At 44.1% G+C, this 22,824-nt stretch overlaps 1 protein-coding gene across 1 annotated transcript in view; it reads right to left on the bottom strand.

The window, feature by feature from the left end:
* SMYD3 (SET and MYND domain containing 3) overlaps nucleotides 1-22,824 on the bottom strand; it is a 649,557-nt gene that overhangs the window by 95,449 nt on the left and 531,284 nt on the right. The gene's annotated exons all lie outside the window — the stretch shown is intronic.

Genomic DNA, 22,824 nt, shown 5'->3' with positions numbered 1-22,824 from the left:
TGAAACGTTTTACCGGAGGCCTCCGTATTTGAATTCCACAATTCCGCTCACATTAGTGGGTTGCAATTGTGTAATCCACTCGCAGAAAAGAGAACGCAGCAGGTTCTATTTTAACGCAGCTATCCGCAGCATAGAGCCCATTGTGCTCCATGGTCACGGATATACCCGCTGCCCATACGCAACTACGTTGTATACGATAATAAAGAGTTCTCTCACCTTCTCAGGAGCTTGTGGTGCTTGTGGTCTGTGCATGCAGAGAAAATCAACCTCCAATCCGTTTAGCCATCCGGTCCTGTGGCTTGTTCAATAACTCTAGGTGAACAAGGCATTATGCCGAAACGCGTTCTTGTGAAGCCATGTACCTAACTATGCAAGCTTAAGTGAAAATAAAGCAAAGAAAATTCAACTCTTGTGTCCGGATTCCTACATACCTTTTACGTTGTATACGGGCTGCGGGGACCCACGTCATCGCTAACGGTGCGGAAAATACAAACAAAAAAAAAAAGTACTGCGCATGGCCGCCTGTGTGAGTAGGCAGTTATGCGCAGTACATTACGCGGCCGTACGCAGGGTCACAGCCAGGCTCACAGATGGGATCCGCTGCGGGCCTCCGCAAGTGGATTCCGTCTATGGCTGCGTGAGCCCGGCGTTATTCAGACCGCTACCTCCAATACGTATTTTACAAGAAGCCCCAGGAACGCTCGCCTTCCTGCAGTTCCAGGAGCAGCTTGTTGAGCGTCTTCTGTGTGAGACCGCCGCACCTCCGCAAGCTTACGAGGACTCACGAAACGCTTCTTTTTACACTCCATACCTGCCACTGAGGTCAAGAAATGACCCCCAAAAAGAGAGGAGGGGGGATACCGGTTGTATTGCCCCATGTGCCCATTCCAACCAGCCTCCGTAATTACCCCTGTCTTCGGAAATACCACACAGTTCACATTATTTCTTTTATCTAACATTTAGGGAACGCCGAAAAGGGCGCGGATTGTGTGGGGGAGGGGGGGATATTTTAGGGAGTCAATTTTTATTCCGTACAAATGAGCAATGGGGCCTTGAATTTATTCAGTTGTACCCTGCAATCCAACGGGTGTTCCCTGCATTACAGGCCTTGCCATGTGTCCTTTAAGTAGATTAGGGCCACAAGGGGTATGTTTCTAAACACGGGACAAACAGGGGTATCTATTTTGGGGTGAACGTCTTCATTCCTATGTACACTGTACAAAAAAACCAGTTTTTAAATTGAAAAAAATTGCCAAAAAAATTGAAAATCATAATTTTTTATTTCTGCTTTGCTTAGATTCATTCAAATACTGTGGGGTCAAAATACGCAGTACACCCCTAGATGAATTCATTAATGGGTCTAGTTTTCAAAATGGAGTCATTTGTGGGGGTTCCTTATCATTTTGGCTGCCCAATGGCTCTATACGTGGGCGATGGGGCCTGGAATTTATTCAGTTGTACCCTGAAATCCAACGGGTGTTCCCTCCATTATAGGCCTTGCCATGTGTCCTGTAAGTAAATTAGGGTCACAATGGGTATGTTTCTTAACTCGGGACAAACTGGGGTATCCATTTTGGGGTGAACATCTTCATTCCTATGTACACTGTACACAAAAACAGTTTTTAAATTGAAAAAATTCTCAAAAAATTGAAAATCGTTATTTTTTCCTTCTGCTTTGATAAGATTCAGTCAAATACTGTGGGGTCAAAATATGCAGAACACCACTAGATGAATTTATTAAGGGGTCTAGTTTTCAAAATTGGGTCATTTGATGGGGTTCCTTATCGTTTTAGCCGCTCAATGACTCTATAAGTGGGCGATGGGACCTGGAATTTATGCAGTTGTACCCTGAAATCCAACGGGTGTTCCTTTCATTATAGGCCTAGCCATGTGTCCTGTAAGTAGATTAGTTCCACAATGGGTATGTTTCTGAACACGTGACAAACAGGGGGATCCATTTTGGGGTGAAAGTCTTCATTTATGTGTGTGCTGTACAAAAAAAACCTGTTTTTAAATTGACGCAATTGCCCAAAAAATGAAAATCATAATTTTTTCCTACTGCTTTGCTTAGATCTATTCAAAAATTGTACGGTTAAAATGCACAGTACACCCCTAGATAAATTCGTTAAGGGGTCTAGTTTCAAAATGGGGTCATTTGTGGGGGTTTTCTATGGTTTTGGGCGCTCAAGAACTCTACAAGTGGGCTATGGGGCATAAAAGGACTTCAAGCAAAATTTCTGTTCTGAAAGACACTGACTACGCCTTTCATTTTGGGCCTCGTTGTGCACTCAGATATAAGATTAGGGCCACATTGGGTATATTTTTGAACACAGGACAAACAGGGGTATCCATTTTGGGGTGTAAATCCTCATTTTCATGTAAACTATAGAAACAAAAAATATGCGTTCAAAATGACATATTAGCAAAAATATGAAATTTTACTTTTTCTCCTCTAAATTGAATTAATTCCTGAAAAAAAACTGTGGGGTCAAAATACTCATGACACCCCTCAGTGAATACATTAAGGGGTGCAGTTTTTAAAATGGGGTCATTTGTGGTGGTAGCTATCATTCTGACACCTATGAGCCTTTGCTATCTTGGCTTGGTGCAGGAAAATAAAGTGTTCCTCAAAATGCTGAAAAGTAATGTTAAATTTGTACGTCTCCTAAATGGTTAAAAAAACATAAAAGTTTTTCAAATGTGCATTCAGAATAAAGCAAATAGATGGAAATATATATCTTAGCAAAAGTTTGTACAGTATGTTTGCACATATTTGATATATTACAATTGAAAATGTGAAAAAACGATATTTTTTTCAAAATGTTCCCAATATTGATACTTTTAATAAATATACACAAATTGTATTGAACTATTTTCACCACCTAAATGAAGTACAACATGTGGCGAAAAAACATTATCAGAATCACTTGGATATGCAAAACCTTTACGAAGCTATTCTATGTTAAAGTACACATGTCAGTGTTCCAAAATTTTGCCTGGTCATTAAGGCGCAAACAGGCTTGGTCACTAAGGGGTTAAACTACAAAAAATTGTCCAAAGGGCAGCAAATATCGCTATAGAGCTGTGATCCACTAATGTAAAATATAATTTGTTAATTTTCTACTAATATTTGATTACGAAGTGCATTATAAAGATTAAAAGCAAAATCTAGCTAAATCCGTCTATATTACTATGAACCAATCTTCAAGTATTGTATGCACCCTGGTGGTTATGCAGATCTAAGTGTGTGAGCATTGATAACTATGCTTCTATGTTTCTACGTTTGTGGGCATGTGTAGTAATGCAGATACTTATCTGTAAACATTCTTCCTACTCGTGACCAACAACTGGACGTGCGGAATAATCCACTCAGTTTGCGCTGTCGTTAGTAGATAATTTCAATCTGATTCTCACCTCTGGATTGGTGGCAGCTCCATGAGGTCTGTGGGGATTGGCCAGTAAGTGAAATGTGACATCCCAAATTTAGACTACCTGTTTAAACTCGTATCCATAATGATGCTGGTCAGGGGAAACATACTGGGGAAACTATGCTTTCATTTTTAAATAGCGATCTTCCTTTTCAGTCCTCTAATTCTTATTGTATATATAGTCATGTCTGGACTGTCTGCAGCTGCCCAGACACTGGAGCTGCAATAACGAACTAATGATATATGAAGATAAAGGATTAGTCATACTTATAGACTGATTTAGCTGCGTTTGTGCTTTTAATCCTTATAATGCACTTTAGTAGAAAAGTTAATAAAAGTTATATTTCACATTAGTGGGTCACAATGTAGATCGATAGAAATATTTCCTGTTCTTTGGGCAATTTGTTGTAGGTGCTTTTAAATTAATCCCTACCATGATCCGGAGGAATCTGAATCACGTAATTGCCTGCAAACTCCAACATTAGCTAGGCCCTCTACTACAGCATGCTATACTTCCATAAACTCAAAATTGAAGACATCTGAACTCCCCTCTATCATGTGTACCCCATTAGACTGTAAATACAATACATGAATTCTTCTTTCAGCAATTTGTGCCCCACTGCTATCTGATTCATGAGCCAAACTGACTTATAGCTCCATACAGCACATTGTTACAGACCTAGACCACATAAGAATAATCTTCCTTGCTCAGGGCTCCTTTTCAATTCTGGGTTGTATTGTTCACACAATCCTAACACTTGACTTTGTCAGGAACCAGGACCTGAAGCAGAGTCCAGGAGTGAGGGGGTAAGAATTATTGGCTGCGATAGATAATGGCCGTTTTTTTTTATTGTGCCATAGCAGATCGTGGGCACTTTGGGCAGCCATGGGCTCCTCCAGCCACCCAAAGCCCTGTGCAACTACTCATCTACCTAAGCTGTTGATGTGACTTAAAGGGGTTGTCTCGCGAAAGCAAGTGGGGTTATACACTTCTGTATGGCCATATTAATGCACTTTGTAATGTACATCGTGCATTAAATATGAGCCATACAGAAGTTATTCACTTACCTGCCCCGTTGCTAGCGTCCCCGTCGCCATGGATCCGTCTAATTCTGATGTCTTCTTGCTTTTTTAGACGCGCTTGCGCTGTGCGGTCTTCTGCCTGGTGAATGGGGCCGCTCGTGCCAGAGAGCTGGTCACCGCGTCGTCATCGTAGCTCCGCCCCGTCACGTGTGCCGATTCCAGCCAATCAGGAGTCTGGAATCGGCAATGGAACGCACAGAGCCCATGGTGCACCATGGGAGAAGACCCGCGGTGCACCATGGGAGAAAACCGCAGTGCATCCCTGGGAAAGGACCGGCGGCCATCTTTGGGAGAAGATTTTTTAAAGTCCTTATTTCATCGGATCGGTGAGTAGCAAGCGGTTGAAAAACCGCTTTAATTTGCTATTTTATGCCAGGGGGGTGACAGGGGGAATGGGGTAAGGTAAAATTTTGAGGTTTGCCGCGAGACAACCCCTTTAATAAGAATCCAAGGAAGTAGACCAGCACACCCACTACTGGTGTAAGGCTACAAAAAGACTTTATGTTGGTTTTTGCTTTATATAGAGGTAACCTCGACCTATGAAACAAACATATGAACTATAGTAAATGCAACATTATCATTAGCATTTTGCAATTGCAACAGAGGCATATTTTCATTTATTTTTCTCAAATACACTTAAAATTGGCAAAGTATTAGTCACATCCATTTATTTGCTAGAAACTGCCGACACAGCAACGACATGGAGTGGGAATATTCGGATATGAGAGTCATAGTTTAATGATCCCTGGACTTTTGTAACTAAACAGCTATTACTGGGAAATTACTTGCAGAAGGTCATTATGTAAATGGTTCATAGCTATATAAGGCCAAAGCAATCAAATACTAATTTGAGCATTATACACAAAATTAATAATGAAGGAATACAGTAAATTCTTCCATGCGCCTGCACTGTTTTCTTTTTCTGTCCTTGACCGTTATGCGGTATTTAGGAACAATGTAAAATATAGATGTATACATCTTTTTGTACAGATCGTTATATCCATCATCTTGTGATAAAAATCTAAAAGGACTAATAAAATAGTATCTCATAACACCTTCCTGTACTGTGACATCCCGCAACCCCAATATATTCCAGTATATTGAGTTTTTGCCTGAAGTTAGACTTTGACTTCACTTGAGCTGCAGTTGGGAGCAGAGACAAACTGAAGTCTCACATAGAACAGCAAACAGAATTTAAAGGGGTTTTCTCACAAAGGACATATATCACCTGTCCACTAGGGGGACACACTGCTGGGATCACCGCCAATCACTAAGATGTATGGAGGTGTTTGAATAGGCAGTGGTTTATGGGACTGATAAAGACAAAAGGATGAAGAGTGAGAGATTCTTGACGAAAGTAAAGGCCATTTTACACGGAAAGATTATAGTACAAAAAAATCGTTGGACCGTGCAAATTTGAACAATATTTGTTCAGTGTAAACACAGCCAAAGACCCAACTATGAAGAATAATTCATTTGCTTCTCATTCCTTGTTCATTTTATACAGGGATAAAAATAATAGTTCGTTGTTGTTGCTTGTGAACAGCGATCATTTAGTCGTTCACATTAATGGGTACATTGCAAACAATTTATCTGCCTGTGAACAATCTATCACTCTGTGTAAAAGGAGGATAAGGTCTATGTCTGAAGGGAATATTTGTGCGCTAAAAAATTGTGCACGCGATATACAGAAAATTGAATCAATTGATTTCAATGGGGTTATTGTCATGCGTGTATATGGTGTACGCAACTTGGTTGCACAAAAAATATGTAGCATGCTCTATTTTTCTGTGCAGTTGCGCAGGGAAAGAACACATTATTTATTGGCCATTTCAATGGCTGAGAGCATCAGTGCGTGTCTTTTGGCACGTGCAATTGCACTTTACTTGAGTACGCAAAAAATAGAATACAAAACGCTGTTTTTACGCTATTTGCATGTGCAAATACGCAACAACCAATGCACAAAACATAGCAAAATGCACATGCAAACATTCATACGCGGCTGTGACACCGGCCTGGGTGTGTTGTGCTATTCTTCCACACATCATATTTTAATCTGTGAAGTTGATGCTTTATAATGCTTCTGGCTGGGTGCAGCAAAACTCCAACATAGGACTATGCCATTACATAACAGTCTTTAAGCTTCCTGCAATCATATTCACATGCACAAAATGCAAATATTTGGAGAACAACAAGAGCGCAGAGCAAGACTGGGTATTGTGTTCATTTCAAATGTGCGATTATTACCCTTCTCTTAATATAATATCCCATAATATAACATCTTGCATGTGTGATTTCCTGGATAGAGTATTTACTATATACACTACTAAATAATATTATATCTGTGATTTGTTTCCTGATCTCTTCGTCCTCGCCCCTGCAGACTACAAAGCCATGGCAGTGCTTTCTGTCAGTACAAAAGCAATTTGTAATATGACATCAAATGCAATGGAAAATAACCCCCCCCCCCCCACGTATCACATTTTATTGATACATGGTATACATCTGACATCGGCTGACCCATACCCAACCGAGTTCAAACAGACATCTGAAGTAGGATGCTTATAAAGAAACAGAGAAAGCCTCATGTTTGTTAGTTTTTGTTATCCACTCATTATAAAAAAAGCCAAGTGCCTGGAAACACAGGATAAAAATGAGTGAACAATATCCAGCGCTCCAGGGAATATGACCATATATTTACAGAAAGAAGAGGTAAGGAAAATTAACTTACTTTACTGGGGGTCTAAGTTGAGAACACCCCCTAATCCTGGTTGGGGATGTAACCACAATGGTGTTATCAAGGGCTTGGAATAATCGATCCACCAAGGAGGTTTCCAGGGGTTATTCACAAAGTAATATATGAGTTAAACAATATTAGTTCGTTATAAAAATGATAAACATAGACTAAATAACTAAGAAAAGTTTCGGAGGATGACTTCATCTCTTTTGTCAAGCACATAACAGAGTGTCCAGCCAGGTGATATATTTATAGGCTTTAGACATCAGTAGGCATGCATTAGCAATTTACCACTATTGTGATCATCTTGGAGCGTAAAAAACCAAACAAAACACGAAGATGAGTGCATACCAATGCTGTGCGTCCAGGCACAGAACCCTTTGGTGGGGCACAAATTGTGCACTCTAAATGGTGTGGTGCATCCAGGCGTAGAAACACTCTCTGGAGCACAGGCCCTTGCACTCTAAACCGTCAGACACAGTAAAGCCCTCCAGTGACTGGATATGATGTGAAATATATAAAACAAAAATAGAAAACGGCTACTGATGTTAAAATTACAAAAATGAATAATTAATTAAAAACAGATACATAAAGTACTAAGGGGAGGAAAATAAAACCTTGAAAGTTATACTTCAGAATAAAATACAGGAAGTGCTTAAAGAGATAAATATTCAATCATCCTAAAAGGTACTGGCCATACACCCCATGTATATAAAATATAGACCAAAATGGGTACGAAGAGTGGTGATATGGAGGGTTTTAAATTATATATTATATAAATATAAGATAAAAATACTTGGGAAATTCAAGGAAGAAATTTCATCTAGAGGGGCCAAGAAAGGAACTCCAACAGAAACTCGAATTACCTTAAAATCATAGGAAAAAAACATTAAAAATGCACAGTGTGTAATGGTTTGAAGTAAAACTCATTTGAAGTAAAATTCTTTTGATAAACGTTAAATTATATAAAATAAATAAATAACATTTATTGGAAGTAAAAGGTATATTAAAAATATTAATTCTGGGGACCAAATGTAAAGTAGGAAATATTATAAAAAAGAAGTTATTTTGATGGTAAAAGGTTAACGATCATACAAAAACGCATTGCGACAATTGTTGAACGGAAACTGCCGGACATTCAAGCTGGCTTTTGCATAGGATGTGGCACCAGAGACCAAATCACGAACCTGCGCTGGATCATGGAGAAGACCTGAGAGTATCAAAAGGTTGTTTACATGTGTTTCATCGACTACAGCAATGTGTCCAACATAACAAGCTTTGGAAGTGTCTGAAGCAAATGGGTGTCCCAGAGCATATTGAACAGCTTATAAGGTCGCTTTACAACAACCAAGAAGCAACAGTCAGGACAGCTAATGGAAACACAACTTGGTTCGGAATTGAGAAAGCTGTACGGAAAGGCTGCATCCTATTAACAGTCCTTTTCAATCTGTATGCAGAAACAATCATGAGGCAATGCAATTTGGACAAATTAGAAATCGGAGTCAAAATCAGTGGCAGAAATGTCAACAACCTCCGATATGCAGATGACACCACCCTGCTTGCGTAAAATGAAAGGGACCTGGAATACCTTATCCAACAAGTACAAAAGGAAAGCGAACGCATGTGACTATACCTCAACAGCAAGAAAACAAGAGTCATGCAACGGTACAGTGAACATAAATTTTATCTTCCTTAAATCCAAAATCGATTGTAACGGGCAATCTGGACCTGAGATCAAGAGACGGATTACGCTTGTTAGGAATGCAATGCAAGGAATGGAAAAGATCTGGAAAAGCAAGGATATTAGCATTGCACCAAAAACCAGACTGGTCAATGCAATCACCTTTCCCATAACGACATATGGTTGCGAAAGTTGGATGCTCAGAAAAACAGACAGAAGGAAAATTGATGCATTTGAACTATGGTGCTGGAGGAAAATGCTACGGATACCTTGGACTGCCATAACAATGATCAAGGTAGTGTTAGATCGCGTAAAACTGAAAATATCACTAGAGGGAAAAAATCATCAAACAGCGGCTCTCTTTTTTGGACATGTCACGTATGCTAACTCACTTGATACAGTATTGATGCTTGGCAAGGTCAATGGAAAGAGAAGATCAGCACAGCAAAGAACAAGATGGCTAGATACATTCAAGGCAACCACGAACATGTCAATCATAGAATTGAAAGAAGCAATGGAAGACAGGAGTGCAAGGATAACATTAATCCATGGAGTGACCGAGGGTTGGATGCGACTGAACGGATAATCATCATCATCATCATGTTGATGGTAAGTGAATCATGAAAACCTAAGAAAAAAATCTAAAAAAGAGATATATAAAAAATTAAGATAATGTTAGGAGGAAGGAGAAAACTATTAACCCCTTGAGTGGCGGGTTTCCTACCACCCTGTCGTGCCCACTAGGGCAGGTTTTTTAAAATGGTCTAATCATTGAATTTCAACTAATTTTGCAGTTGCGTCTCAAGAGCCATAACTTTTTCATTTTTCCATTGACATGGCCATATAAGGGCTTGTTTTTTGCGGGACAAGTTGCGATTTTTTTAAACAGGGGGAGGAAAAAAAGAAATGTCATTAAGGGGTTAAATAATGTATTAACTTCCTTTCTGGGTCATTACGACGCACACGGATATCACATGTGTGATTGTATTTTTGATTTTTTACAAAGTAAAGGGAGACAAGTGTTTTTATAATTTTTTTTTATAATTTTTTAAACTTTTTTTAACATTTTTATTTATTTTTTTGTCCCTTTAGGGGACTTCCACAGGGACCCATCAGGACCCGCTGATCACATTCCGGGGGTCCGATGGTGACAGCCCTTTACATGCTGCAGTGACAGCTCTTTACATGCTGCAGTCACATAGACTGCAGCATGTAAAGGGTTAACACAGCAGAGATCGGAGGTTTTCTCTGATCTCTGCTGTAAGAGCAGGTACCTAGCTGTCCTCTCACAGCCAAGCACCAAGCTCTCCCTGCCACAGAGACCATCGGTTTGCAAGCCGATGGTCTCTATGGCAACCTGTAAACAAAGCAGGAGATTGCCGGCATATCGGCAATATCTTCTGCTTCTGTTGTTCAAAGCCCTTGCTTTGTTCTCTGTGGATCTGTGCAGGCAGAGCACAATGCCACAGCTTGCGGCATTGTGCTCTGCAGCTCCCATAGTGATACATAGCCCGGAAATCTTCCGGGCTATGTCGCTATGAGCAGTGGAGCTCGTCCCGGAAAATTTCCGGGCGTGCCACTCAAGGGGTTAAGGCTGGCTTCACACAAGCGAGAAAATCACATGAGATTTGTGCGTTGTGAGAAGCACAAATCTCACACAAATATGAACCCCATTCTTTTGAATAGGGTCATACACTGAATGATGATTTTATGCATGGCACCGCGATGCAATGAGGAAATCAGATCGCCGCATATCCTATCTTGCACATGCTCTCGCATCGCACCGGCCATCGCACCATGTGCAAAGTGCATGCGATGCGAAGTTTCCCATTGAAAACAATGGGAGAAACTCCACAAGCCTGCATCCCCAAAGTATTGTAAGTCTGTTTTCACGTTTTCAGGGATTTCACACGGATCACGAAGGTGATATCAGGCCGTGATTCATGGCCCGATATTGCTTCTCGCCTGTGTAAAGTTAGCCTTACACATCCTAAAATAAGAAAAAGATATAAAATAAAGCCTAAGAGATGTAGGTGTTCCAACATGAACTGATAAAAAGAGCTTAAAAAATGCCAATAAACCTGGGGGTACATTTTTTCCAAAACGTCAGTGAGGCCATTAGGGATCTGAGCCTTAACACTAACTTTATGAATTATCCCTTTAATACTAATGGGGAAAACATTACTGAGGTGAAAACTAAATGAAAAATGAACCCTTCATCACTGCCTGTACAGTAGATGTCATATTTATCTAGCTACGTGCACCATGTAATCAAGCATACTGCATTCCTTAAAGAACAAAGGCTTTGTAGTTCTAGACTTGAAGAAATGCTTTGGCGATGTTCCCTCAGACAGCAGACTGTAATTTATACTGTGTTAGGTAAAGGTGACACCAATAATAATAATTGATATCTCTTTATAGCACTGGCTGCCTTTTTATTTTATTTTAGTCATGACATATATTATTTTAAATGAAACCTTTACTGTTATTGATCTCACTCTTCCCTAATCCTTCACGTTAGCATTACTAATGCTCAACCGCCAAAGCTGCAATAATGACCTTGGATTTCTTTTGCTTAATAAAAAATTGAAGAACAGCGTATACAGATACCTTATTAAACTATTCCAATATCCTTTACTGCATGTATTATTATCGCCAATAAATCTTAGATTTCAACACTCAACTATAAAGACAGAATAATAGAAAGAAAACTAATCACATTTCAAGATGTGCTGTGGGAACTGTAACACTTTTAGAGTGCTGGGGAGAGATCATCGTGGTTCCCCCTCCAACGTATTTTCAGTCAAAGATGGCTTCCAATTATTTATGAACTATATTAGTCATATTGCCAACAATGCAAGAGCAAATGGAAAAAGAAGTGGAGCAAACCTGAGTCAGAAAGTTTAGGTAGAAGTGAGTAGTGGGTGCTGCCAATCAGCTGAATGCCTCACCCAGATGGGGTGCGAGAGGCAGTGTGGAACACTGGATAAAAGGCTGGTACACAGTGCAAACCTCAAAAAAATGTTTCTATGGCAGATTAAGTGAATTTGAGTGTTTTTTGTTTTATTTAAATATAGGAAGTAGAGATGAGCGAGCACCAAAATGCTCGGGTGCTCGTTACTCGAGACAAACTTTTCGCAATGCTCGAGGATTCGTTTCGAGTAACGAACCCCATTGAAGTCAATGGGCGACCCGAGCATTTTTGTATATCGCCGATGCTCTCTAAGGTTTTCATTTGTGAAAATCGGGGCAATTCAAGAAAGTGATGGGAACGACACAGCAACGGATAGGGCAGGCGAGGGGCTACATGTTGGGCTGCATCTCAAGTTCACAGGTCCCACTATTAAGCCACAATAGCGGCAAGAGTGGCCCCCCCTCCCAACAATTTTTACTTCTGAAAAGCCCTCATTAGCAATGCATACCTTAGCTAAGCACCACACTACCTCCAACAAAGCACAATTACTGCCTGCATGACACTCCGCTGCCACTTCTCCTGGGTTACATGCTGACAAACCCCCCCCCCCGCACGACCCAGTGTCCACAGCGCACACCAAACTGTCCCTGCCCAGCCTTCAGCTGCCCTCATGCCACGCCACACTCATGTCTATTTATAAGTGTGTCTGCCATGAGGAGGAACCGCAGGCACACACTGCAGAGGGTTGGCACGGCTAGGCAGCGACCCTCTTTAAAAGGGGCGGGGCGATAGTCCACAATGCTGTACAGAAGCAATGAGAAATCCAATGCAGTGCCACCTCCATCTGGAGCTGCACACGTGGGCATAGCAATGGGGAACCTATGTGCCACACACTATTCATTCTGTCAAGGTGTCTGCATGCCCCAGTCAGACCGCGGTTTTTTATAAATAGTCACAGGCAGGTACAACTCCGCAATGGGAATTCCGTGTGCACCCACAGCATGGGTGGCTCCCTGGAACCCACCGGCTGTACATAAATGTATCCCATTGCAGTGCCCTGGACAGCAGAGCTAACGTCAGATTAAATGCAGGTGGGCTTCGGCCCACACTGCATGCCCCAACCTGACCGGGGTTTTTAATTCATAGACACAGGCAGGTACAACTCCCTATTGTGAAGTCCCTGTGGACCGACAGCATGGGTGGGTGCCAGGAAGCCACCGGCGGTACATAAATATATCCCATTGCATTGCCCATCACAGCTGAGGTAATGTCATGTTTAATGCAGGTGGGCTTCGGCCCACACTGCATGCCCCAATCAGACTGGGGTTCTTTAGAAGTGGACACATGCAGTTACAACTCCCTGTGGACCCACAGCATGGGTGGGTGCCAGGAAGCCACCGGCGGTACATAAATATATCCCATTGCATTGCCCATCACAGCTGAGGTAATGTCATGTTTAATGCAGGTGGGCTTCGGCCCACACTGCATGCCCCAATCAGACTGGGGTTCTTTAGAAGTGGACACATGCAGTTACAACTCCCTGTGGACCCACAGCATGGGTGGGTGCCAGGAAGCCACCGGCGGTACATAAATATATCCCATTGCATTGCCCATCACAGCTGAGGTAATGTCATGTTTAATGCAGGTGGGCTTCGGCCCACACTGCATGCCCCAGTCAGACTGGGGTCCTTTAGAAGTCGACACATGCAGTTACAACTCCCTGTGGACCCACAGCATGGGTGGCTCCCTGGAACCCACCGGCGGTACATAAATATATCCCATTGCATTGCCCATCACAGCTGAGGTAATGTCATGTTTAATGCAGGTGGGCTTCAGCCCACACTGCATGCCCCAGTCAGACTGGGGTTCTTTAGAAGTGGACACATGCAGTTACAACTCCTTGTGGACCCACAGCATGGGTGGCTCCCTGGAACCCACCGGCGGTACATAAATATATCCCATTGCAGTGCCCAACACAGCTGATGTAACGTCAGCTGTAATGCAGGTGGGCTAAAAATTAATTTGATTACACTGTAGGCGAGGGCCCCCAAAAATTGGTGTACCAACAGTACTAATGTACCTGAGAAAAATTGCCCATGCCCAACCAAGAGGGCAGGTGAAACCCATTTAATCGCTTTGGTTAATGTGGCTTAATTGGTAACTAGGCCTGGAGGCAGCCCAGTTAAAATAAAAATTGGTTGAGGTGAAAGTTTCAACGCTTTAATGAGCATTGAAACGTATAAAAATTGTTTAGAAAAATTATATGACTGAGCCTTGTGGGCCTAAGAAAAATTGCCCGTTCGGCGTGATTATGTGAGGTTTCAGGAGGAGGAGCAGGAGGAGGAGGAGGAATATTATACACAGATTGATGAAGCAAAAAGGTCCCCGTTTTTGATGGTGATGGAGAACGATGCTTCCATCCGCGGGTACAGCCTACCTATTGCTTAGGTATCGCTGCTGTCCGCTGGTGAAGAAGAGAAGTCTGGGGAAATCCAGGCTTTGTTCATTTTGATGAGTGTAAGCCTGTCTGCACTGTCGGTTGACAGGTGGGTACGCTTATCCGTGATGATTCCTCCAGTCGCACTAAACACTCTCTCTGACAAGACGCTAGCCGCAGGACAAGCAAGCACCTCCAGGGCATACAGCGCGAGTTCAGGCCACGTGTCCAGCTTCGACACCCAGTAGTTGTAGGGGGCAGAGGCGTCACCGAGGACGGTCGTGCGATCGGCTACGTACTCCCTCACCATCCTTTTACAGTGCTCCCGCCAACTCAGCCTTGACTGGGGACCGGTGACACAGTCTTGCTGGGGAGCCAGAAAGCTGGCAAAGGCCTTGGAGAATGGTCCCCTGCCTGCGCTGTACATGCTGCCTGATCTCTGCGCCTCCCCTGCTACCTGGCCCTCGGAAATGCGCCTTCGGCCACTAGCGCTGTCGGATGGGAAGTTTACCATCAGATTGTCCACCAGCGCCCTGTGGTATAGCATCATTCTCGAACCCCTTTCCTTTTCGGGAATGAGAGTGGAAAGGTTCTCCTTATACCGTGGGTCGAGCAGTGTGTACACCCAGTAATCCGTAGTGGCCAGAATGCGTGTAACGCGAGGGTCACGAGAAAGGCATCCTAACATGAAGTCAGCCATGTGTGCCAGGGTACCTGTACGCAACACATGGCTGTCCTCACTAGGAAGATCACTTTCAGGATCCTCCTCCTCCTCCTCCTCCTCCTCTGGCCATACACGCTGAAAGGATGACAGGCAAGCAGCATGTGTACCCTCAGCAGTGGGCCAAGCTGTCTCTTCCCCCTCCTCCTCATGCTCCTCCCCCTCCTCCTCCTCCTCAACGCGCTGAGATATAGACATGAGGGTGCTCTGACTATCCAGCGACATACTGTCTTCCCCCGCCTCCGTTTCCGAGTGCAAAGCGTCTGCCTTTATGCTTTGCAGGGAACTTCTCAAGAGGCAAAGCAGAGGAATGGTGACGCTAATGATTGCAGCATCCCCGCTCAGCATCTGGGTAGACTCCTCAAAGTTTCCAAGGACCTGGCAGATGGCTGCCAACCAGGCCCACTCTTCTGTAAATAATTGAGGAGGCTGACTCCCACTATGCCGCCCATGTTGGAGTTGGTATTCCGCAATAGCTCTACGCTGCTCATAGAGCCTGGCCAACATGTGGAGCGTAGAGTTCCACCGTGTGGGCACGTCGCACAGCAATCGGTGCACTGGCAGATGAAACCGATGTTACAGGGTCCGCAGGGTGGCAGCGTCCGTCTTGGAGTTGCGGAAATGTGCGCTGACCCAGCGCACCTTTCCGAGCAGGTATGACAAGTGTGGGTAGCTTTTTAGAAAGCGCTGAACCACCAAATTAAAGACATGGGCCAGGCATGGCACGTGCGTGAGGCTGCCGAGCTGCAGAGCCGCCACCAGGTTACGGCCGTTGTCACACACGACCATGCCCGGTTGGAGGCTCAGCGGCGCAAGCCAGCGGTCGGTCTGCTCTGTCAGACCCTGCAGCAGTTCGTGGGCCGTCTGCCTCTTCTCTCCTAAGCTGAGTAGTTTCAGCACGGCCTGCTGACGCTTGCCCACCGCTGTGCTGCCATGCCGCGCGACACCGACTGCTGGCGACGTGCTGCTGCTGACACATCTTGATTGCGAGACAGAGGTTGCGTAGGAGGAGGAGGGTGGTTTAGTGGAGGAAGCATACACCGCCGCAGATACCACCACCGAGCTGGGGCACGCAATTCGGGGGGTGGGTAGGACGTGAGCGGTCCCAGGCTCTGACTCTGTCCCAGCCTCCACTAAATTCACCCAATGTGCCGTCAGGGAGATATAGTGGCCCTGCCCGCCTGTGCTTGTCCACGTGTCTGTTGTTAAGTGGACCTTGGCAGTAACCGCGTTGGTGAGGGCGCATACAATGTTGCGGGAGACGTGGTCGTGCAGGGCTGGGACGCCACATCGGGAAAAGTAGTGGCGACTGGGAGCCGAGTAGCGCGGGGCCGCTGCCGCCATCATGCTTTTGAAAGCCTCCGTTTCCACAAGCCTATACGGCAGCATCTCCAGGCTGATCAATTTGGCAATGCGCATGTTTAACGCTTGAGCGTGCGGGTGCGTGGCGGCGTACTTGCGCTCGCGCTCAAACAGTGGCGCTAGCGACGGCTGGACGCTGCGCTGAGAGACATTGCTGGATGGGGCCGAGGACAGCGGAGGTGAGGGTGTGGGTGCAGGCCAGGAGACGGTAGTGCCTGTGTCCTCAGAGGGGGGTTGGATCTCAGTGGCAGGTTGGGGCACAGGGGGAGAGGCAGTGGTGCAAACCGGAGGCGGTGAACGGCCTTCGTCCCACCTTGTGGGGTGCTTGGCCATCATATGCCTGCGCATGCTGGTGGTGGTGCCTCCCCAGCTGATCTTGGCGCGACAAAGGTTGCACACCACTGTTCGTCGGTCGTCAGGCGTCTCTGTGAAAAACTGCCACACCGTAGAGCACCTTGACCTCTGCAGGGTGGCATGGCGCGAGGGGGCGCTTTGGGAACCAGTTGGTGGATTATTCGGTCTGGCCCTGCCTCTACCCCTGGCCACCGCACTGGCTCGGCCTGTGCCCATACCCTGACTTGGGCCTCTGCGTCCTCGCCCGCATCCACGTCCTCTAGGCCTACCCCTACCCCTCAGCATGGTGTATTACCAGTAGTGCAGAAGGCCCTGGAGTATGTCAAAGAACTGCAGAGTGTTGCACTGTGAACTGCAATACAGCGGTGATTTCACAGCCCAGACAGAGCCAGGAAATAATTTTGCGCAAGCCTGCTGTAACACTTAGCTGGCTGCGTATGAATTTGGAGAACTACTACACCCAGCAGAGACCCAGAACACTGAGGACAGTCACAGGCAGCCCAAATAGATTTTTTCCCCAAATTTTTTTGCAAAGGCCCACTGCCTATATTCAATCGATATGTCTTCTGTCCCTGCCTAAGCGCTTCTGGCCCTGGAGTATGTCAAAGAACTGCAGAGTGTTGCACTGTGAACTGCAATACAGCGGTGATTTCACAGCCCAGACAGAGCCAGGAAATAATTTTGCGCAAGCCTGCTGTAACACTTAGCTGGCTGCGTATGAATTTGGAGAACTACTACACCCAGCAGAGACCCAGAACACTGAGGACAGTCACAGGCAGCCCAAATAGATTTTTTTCCCCAAATTTTTTTGCAAAGGCCCACTGCCTATATTCAATCAATATGTCTTCTGTCCCTGCCTAAGCGCTTCTGGCCCTGGAGTATTACTGCAGGGCGCAATGCTCTGCACGGCCGATATACCAAAAAAAAAAAAGTGCAACACTGCAAAAAGCAGCCTCCACAGTACTGCACACAGTTAGATGTGGCCCTAAGAAGGACCGTTGGGGTTCTTGAAGCCTAAAATACTCCTAACACTCTCCCTATAGCAGATCTGTGGCGAGCCACGGGAGGGGCCGATTTTTATACTCGGGTGACACCTGATCTCGCCAGCCACTCACTGCAGGGGGGTGGTATAGGGCTTGAACGTCGCAGGGGGAAGTTGTAATGCCTTCCCTGTCTTTCTATTGGCCAGAAAAGCACGCTAACGTCTCAGAGATGAAAGTGAAAGTAACCCGAACATCGCGTGGTACTCGTCACGAGTAACGAGCATCTCGAACACGCTAATACTCGAACGAGTATCAAGCTCGGTCGAGTACGTTCGCTCATCTCTAATAGGAAGCAATGAAACACGTTTCAAAGCAATAGAGCCTCTTTTTTAGTTACACTGAATCGCATACAGCATATTGCTGCTGAAGGGGAAGTCGGTGAAAAAGGCACCCAATTCACTACTCAAACCGCTGCCTCAAAACCTTTTCCTTGCCTGTTCCCTTCCTTTTCCTTCAGCAGTGATATGCTGTATGCTATTTGATATAACTGATGAAAAAGTTCTTTTGCTTTTAAACGTGTTTTATTGCTCCTTTGTTAGAATTTAAGCCCTTAGTCACCAAGCTTTTTTTCAGTTTTCCATTTTAGTTCCCTCCCCCCTCTCAAAAAAATCTTAACGCCTTTATTTAGCTACTGACAAAGCTGTATGAGGACTTATTTTGCGGGAAAAGTTGTGTTTTTCAATGGTACTATTTAATGTACCATATAATGTACTGAAAACGTTAAAAAAAATTGTAAGTGGAGAGAAATGGAAAAAAAATGAAATTCTGTCATCATTCATTGCATCTTGCTTCCACGGCGAACAAACTGCAACAAAAATGATATGGTAAATTTATTCTATAGGTCAGTAAGATTACTACGATACCAAACGTATATAGTTGGGGGTTTTTTGCTGTATTACTTATATTTTTTTCAAAGATATTTAATTTTTTAAAATTATTTTCTGCGTGCAATAGCTGTTTTATTTTTCCATCAACATAGTTGTGCGAGGGCTCATTTTTTGCAAGGCGTCCTGTAGTTAGCATTGGTACCATTTTGGAATACATACGACTTTTTGACCAAAAAAACGCAATTCTGGCGTTCTTTATTTTTTTTTCTGACAACGTTCATCGTGTGGGGTAAGTAACGAGTTGCTGTGATAGATCTGACTACTACAGATGGAACAATACCAAATATGTATTTTTTTTATTATTTAGTATCTTTTATTATAAATTTGGCAAATGGGGGGGTTAAACTTTTCTTTTTAATAATTAGTAAAACTTTTTTGATCTTATTTTTACTCTTTTTTTAGTCCCCAGAGAGAACAGCAACTTGCGATGCTTTCATCACTCCAGCAGTATGATGTGATGCCAATTGCATTACATCATACTGCGATCGGGCATGGCCTGATAGGTATTCTGCCATGACAGCCCTGGGGTCTTTCAGAAGGTCCCCGGCTGCCAGGACACCCGCACAGCTCCCTGCGGTCTCATCGTGGTGGGCTGTATGGGACCCTCGAAGAAAATTCGGGGGACTTAAATGCCACTGTCAGAATTGACAGCTGCATTTAAAGGGTTAAAAACCCGTGATCTCCCATCCTCATGTCCTGCAGCTGCACAACGTAAAATATCATAGGCCGGTCACTAAGGGGTTAAGAAAACACTGGTATCCACCTGATCTGCCATAAGAACGTCTATTTGCAGGTTTGTGCCATGTAGCAAGCTTTTATGCAGTGTTCTATATCGCTAACAATGGGTCTTATCATATTGTTCTGAAAAGCAGAGTCAAAGCTCCCTACAAACAAAACCTAAGGGCAGTGTTATGAAAGGGCTACTAGGATTTCCATTTCCACTTTTTAACTATCATTTATAGAATTCAACTGGAGTGTTTAAAACAAATATTCAATACTTGTTGCCATAATGGCGAAAAATAATGAACATTTAACTGTTTCAAACGTAAGCAACAATTGGGCTTCTGGTAAATTCATTGTATCGTAACCCATATAGCAAAGGACAATAGTCATAGGGCGTCAGTAGAAGTATACGTAGGTATACACATACAGTTGGGTCCATAAATATTTGGCACAATTTTACAATTTAGCTTCTGTACAACATCATAATTGCTATGAAATAAAGCAATCAATATAGACCTTATATTGTAATCCAACAAATTTAACAAAAATATTGCCTTAATCATTTAGGAATGGCACCCATGTTTTGGAAATACCTCCTTTTTCACAGACTCAACAGTAATTGGCCAAACGAATATAATTCTAAGTGTAAGGATTATTTTAACACCTGGATGCAAATGTTGTGCAGTTAACGGCTGTCTGAAGTCTGGGCTGCATGGACATCACTAAATGCTGCATATTCTTCCTAAGGAAACCTTATCGGCAGTAGAACTTGCCATTGCATAGAAGATTCCGCACCAAAATCTGCATATCTAACTTCCCGATTTTGATGCAAAATTGAAACTGAAAATTAATTATGCTGGCAATTCCGCATTGAAATATTAAACCTAAAGATTTTAATGCAGATTTCCAGAGCTGCAATTTCTGCTGCATGTTGTGGAATAATTCCGTCCCGTGTGAAAGTTTGCTTAGGATGTTTTGCCAGACCTTTACTGCAGCCACTTTCAGTAGCTGCTTGTTTGTTGGTTGTTCTGCCTTAAGTTTTGTCTTCAGAAAGTAAAAAGGATTGTCTTAGATGTTTGGCCAAAGTATAATACTAGAAGGCACTAATAGTTGATCTTTAATCCAATAGTTGATTCACCACTGCGCCGTGTCTTGGTTACAACATCTTGTATGATTCGATTTAATTCAAAAGTGTTGCAAGACAATCACGGTCATAGTATTCTTGGTCCAATAGTACCTTGACCACCGAACCTTGTCTTGGTTCTAAATTAATGTGATTCAACACTCTATACTATTGGATTTGATTATAGTGTTGCGGTTCAAGATATATTTTCAACACTCTATACCAATAAGTTTGGTTGTCGAGTGTTTGAGATTCAGATTATGGTTCAATTCAAATTATGGTTTGATTCAAATTATGGTTCAACGTGTTTCTCTGCTATGTGGCTAGCAGTTTATCAGGAATCTTATTGAAAAACAAATGATGAGAGTGTGTAAGAAAAAAGTTCCCCTAGGGCAAAAATAAGCTGAGCAGGGTTTTTCAAATTAGAACCCCTATTGGCTGGCGTTTCATCTCTGGTAACCAGAAAATGATATAGAAGCGAACTCTGGGGAGTGTCAATGGACAGATTATATAGTGCAACTGGATTGCCATAAACCAGTTGGTCTTTGCAATTGGACCAGAGAAACGATGACCCCCTCTCACATTAATGTTCACTATGAGCTCTCTGAACCAGTGCCACAAATGTGGTCAAAAGGTTCACTCAACAAAAGGCTGCCCCCCGGACTGCTGAAACAACTATTGTCCTAATGGGAGTTTTGGCAGATAAAGAGCCAAGTCGCAGTCCTGTGAGGAACCTCCTAGTGAGAACTACCCCAGGTAGCTAACTGTAACAGATATAAGGTGATACACCCCTGATGCATAGAGGGTAATCACAATTGGTAACAGAGATGATACGCCAAAAAGATAAAAGAAAATGAAAGAAAATAATAAAGTCTGTGACCCTGATGGTGGGATGAAGGAACCTTCTATCACAGCTGTGGCAAAAGTCTGTGATGCTATCTCATTGTTTTCAATGGGGTCAGCACGGCTGTGGCCCCATTGAAAGCAGTGGGTTGAAGGCAACCAAAGGCAACGCAGCGATGATTTTCGGGTAAGGGCTTAAAATATAAGCCCTTCCCTGAAAATCATCCCTAACTGTAAAAAATTCCCCGCCCCAGAAAGCGCTGGTCTCATTGTGATTAGCTGAGCGCTTAGCCATTCATTCATGAATTCAATGCCACCGGCCCCATTGAAAACAATGAGCGATATCGCAGATTTTTTCTCTGCACTGCGAGGCTTGAGAGTAAAAATCGTAAATGAGTATAAAACCATTGAAAATCATTCGTTTCATAATCATTGCTCTTGCATGGCAAGAAGAAATATTGCTAGTGGGTAGGCACCCTTAAGAAGCACTTGGGTTGCTCTCATGCTATGCTTTGAGTCATTATGCATCTATACCAGACCTGGGCAAAGCACGGCCCGCGGGCCACATCCGGCCCGCTGAATAGCTCGGACCGGCCCGCAAAGAGTGTCCTGGTGACTCACCAATGAGTCCGGTGTCAGCAACGGGAAGCAGCGAAACTAAGGCCTCATGTCCACGGGGAAAATCGGGCCCGCTACGGATTCTACATGTAGAATCTGCAGCGGGTCCCTCCTGCCCCGCGGACATGAGCGCTGAAAATAAGAATAAATGACAATAAACTCACCTCCCATCCGCTCCGTTTCTTCTCTTCGCGGCGGCGTCATCTTCTCTCGTCGCGGCCGGATCTTCATTCTTCGGCTCGGCGGATGTGCACGATGACGTCGGTGACGTGCCCCGCGCATGCGCTGGGCCGAAGCAAAATGATCCGGCCGCGGCTGAGAGAGGATGGCGCGGCGCCGAAGAGAAGAACCGGAGCGGGTAAGTAAAATGTGATTTTTGTGTCCCGCGGATCCGGACGACTTCCATAGGCTTCAATAGAAGCCCGCGGGAGACCCGCATGAAAATGGAGCATGGTCCAGATTTTTTCATGCTCCATTTTTTTTTAAATCACTTTTATTGACGATCCGCGGGTATTTATCTACCCGCGGGTGGTCAATGCATCCCTATGGGGTGCGGATCCGCGCGCGGGAGAAGAGTTAAAATCCGCTGCGGATTTTAATTCTTCTTTTCCCCGTGGACATGAGCCCTAAGTGATGCCACTGTAACTTCTGAGTGGAGATGGGAGTGCTCCTTACCGCTCCCCTCTCCATTGGCAAACACGGGGGCCGCGCCGTAAAACGGGGTGAAACACCGGGTGTTCACCGCGCCGTATTACAGCGCCATTCATTTTCAATGGCGGCCGTATTCTGGCCGCAAATCGGGCGGCTGGAATACGGCCCCATTAAGGCAATGTGCATGGAGCCTTCGTATGTTGGTCTGGCCCTCTAAAA

The sequence above is a fragment of the Eleutherodactylus coqui genome, chromosome 3 (assembly GCF_035609145.1).
Source record: "Eleutherodactylus coqui strain aEleCoq1 chromosome 3, aEleCoq1.hap1, whole genome shotgun sequence".
NCBI lineage: Eukaryota > Metazoa > Chordata > Amphibia > Anura > Eleutherodactylidae > Eleutherodactylus > Eleutherodactylus coqui.
Note: the sequence above shows the minus strand (reverse complement) of the source record. Positions and strands in the feature narration are given on the sequence as shown.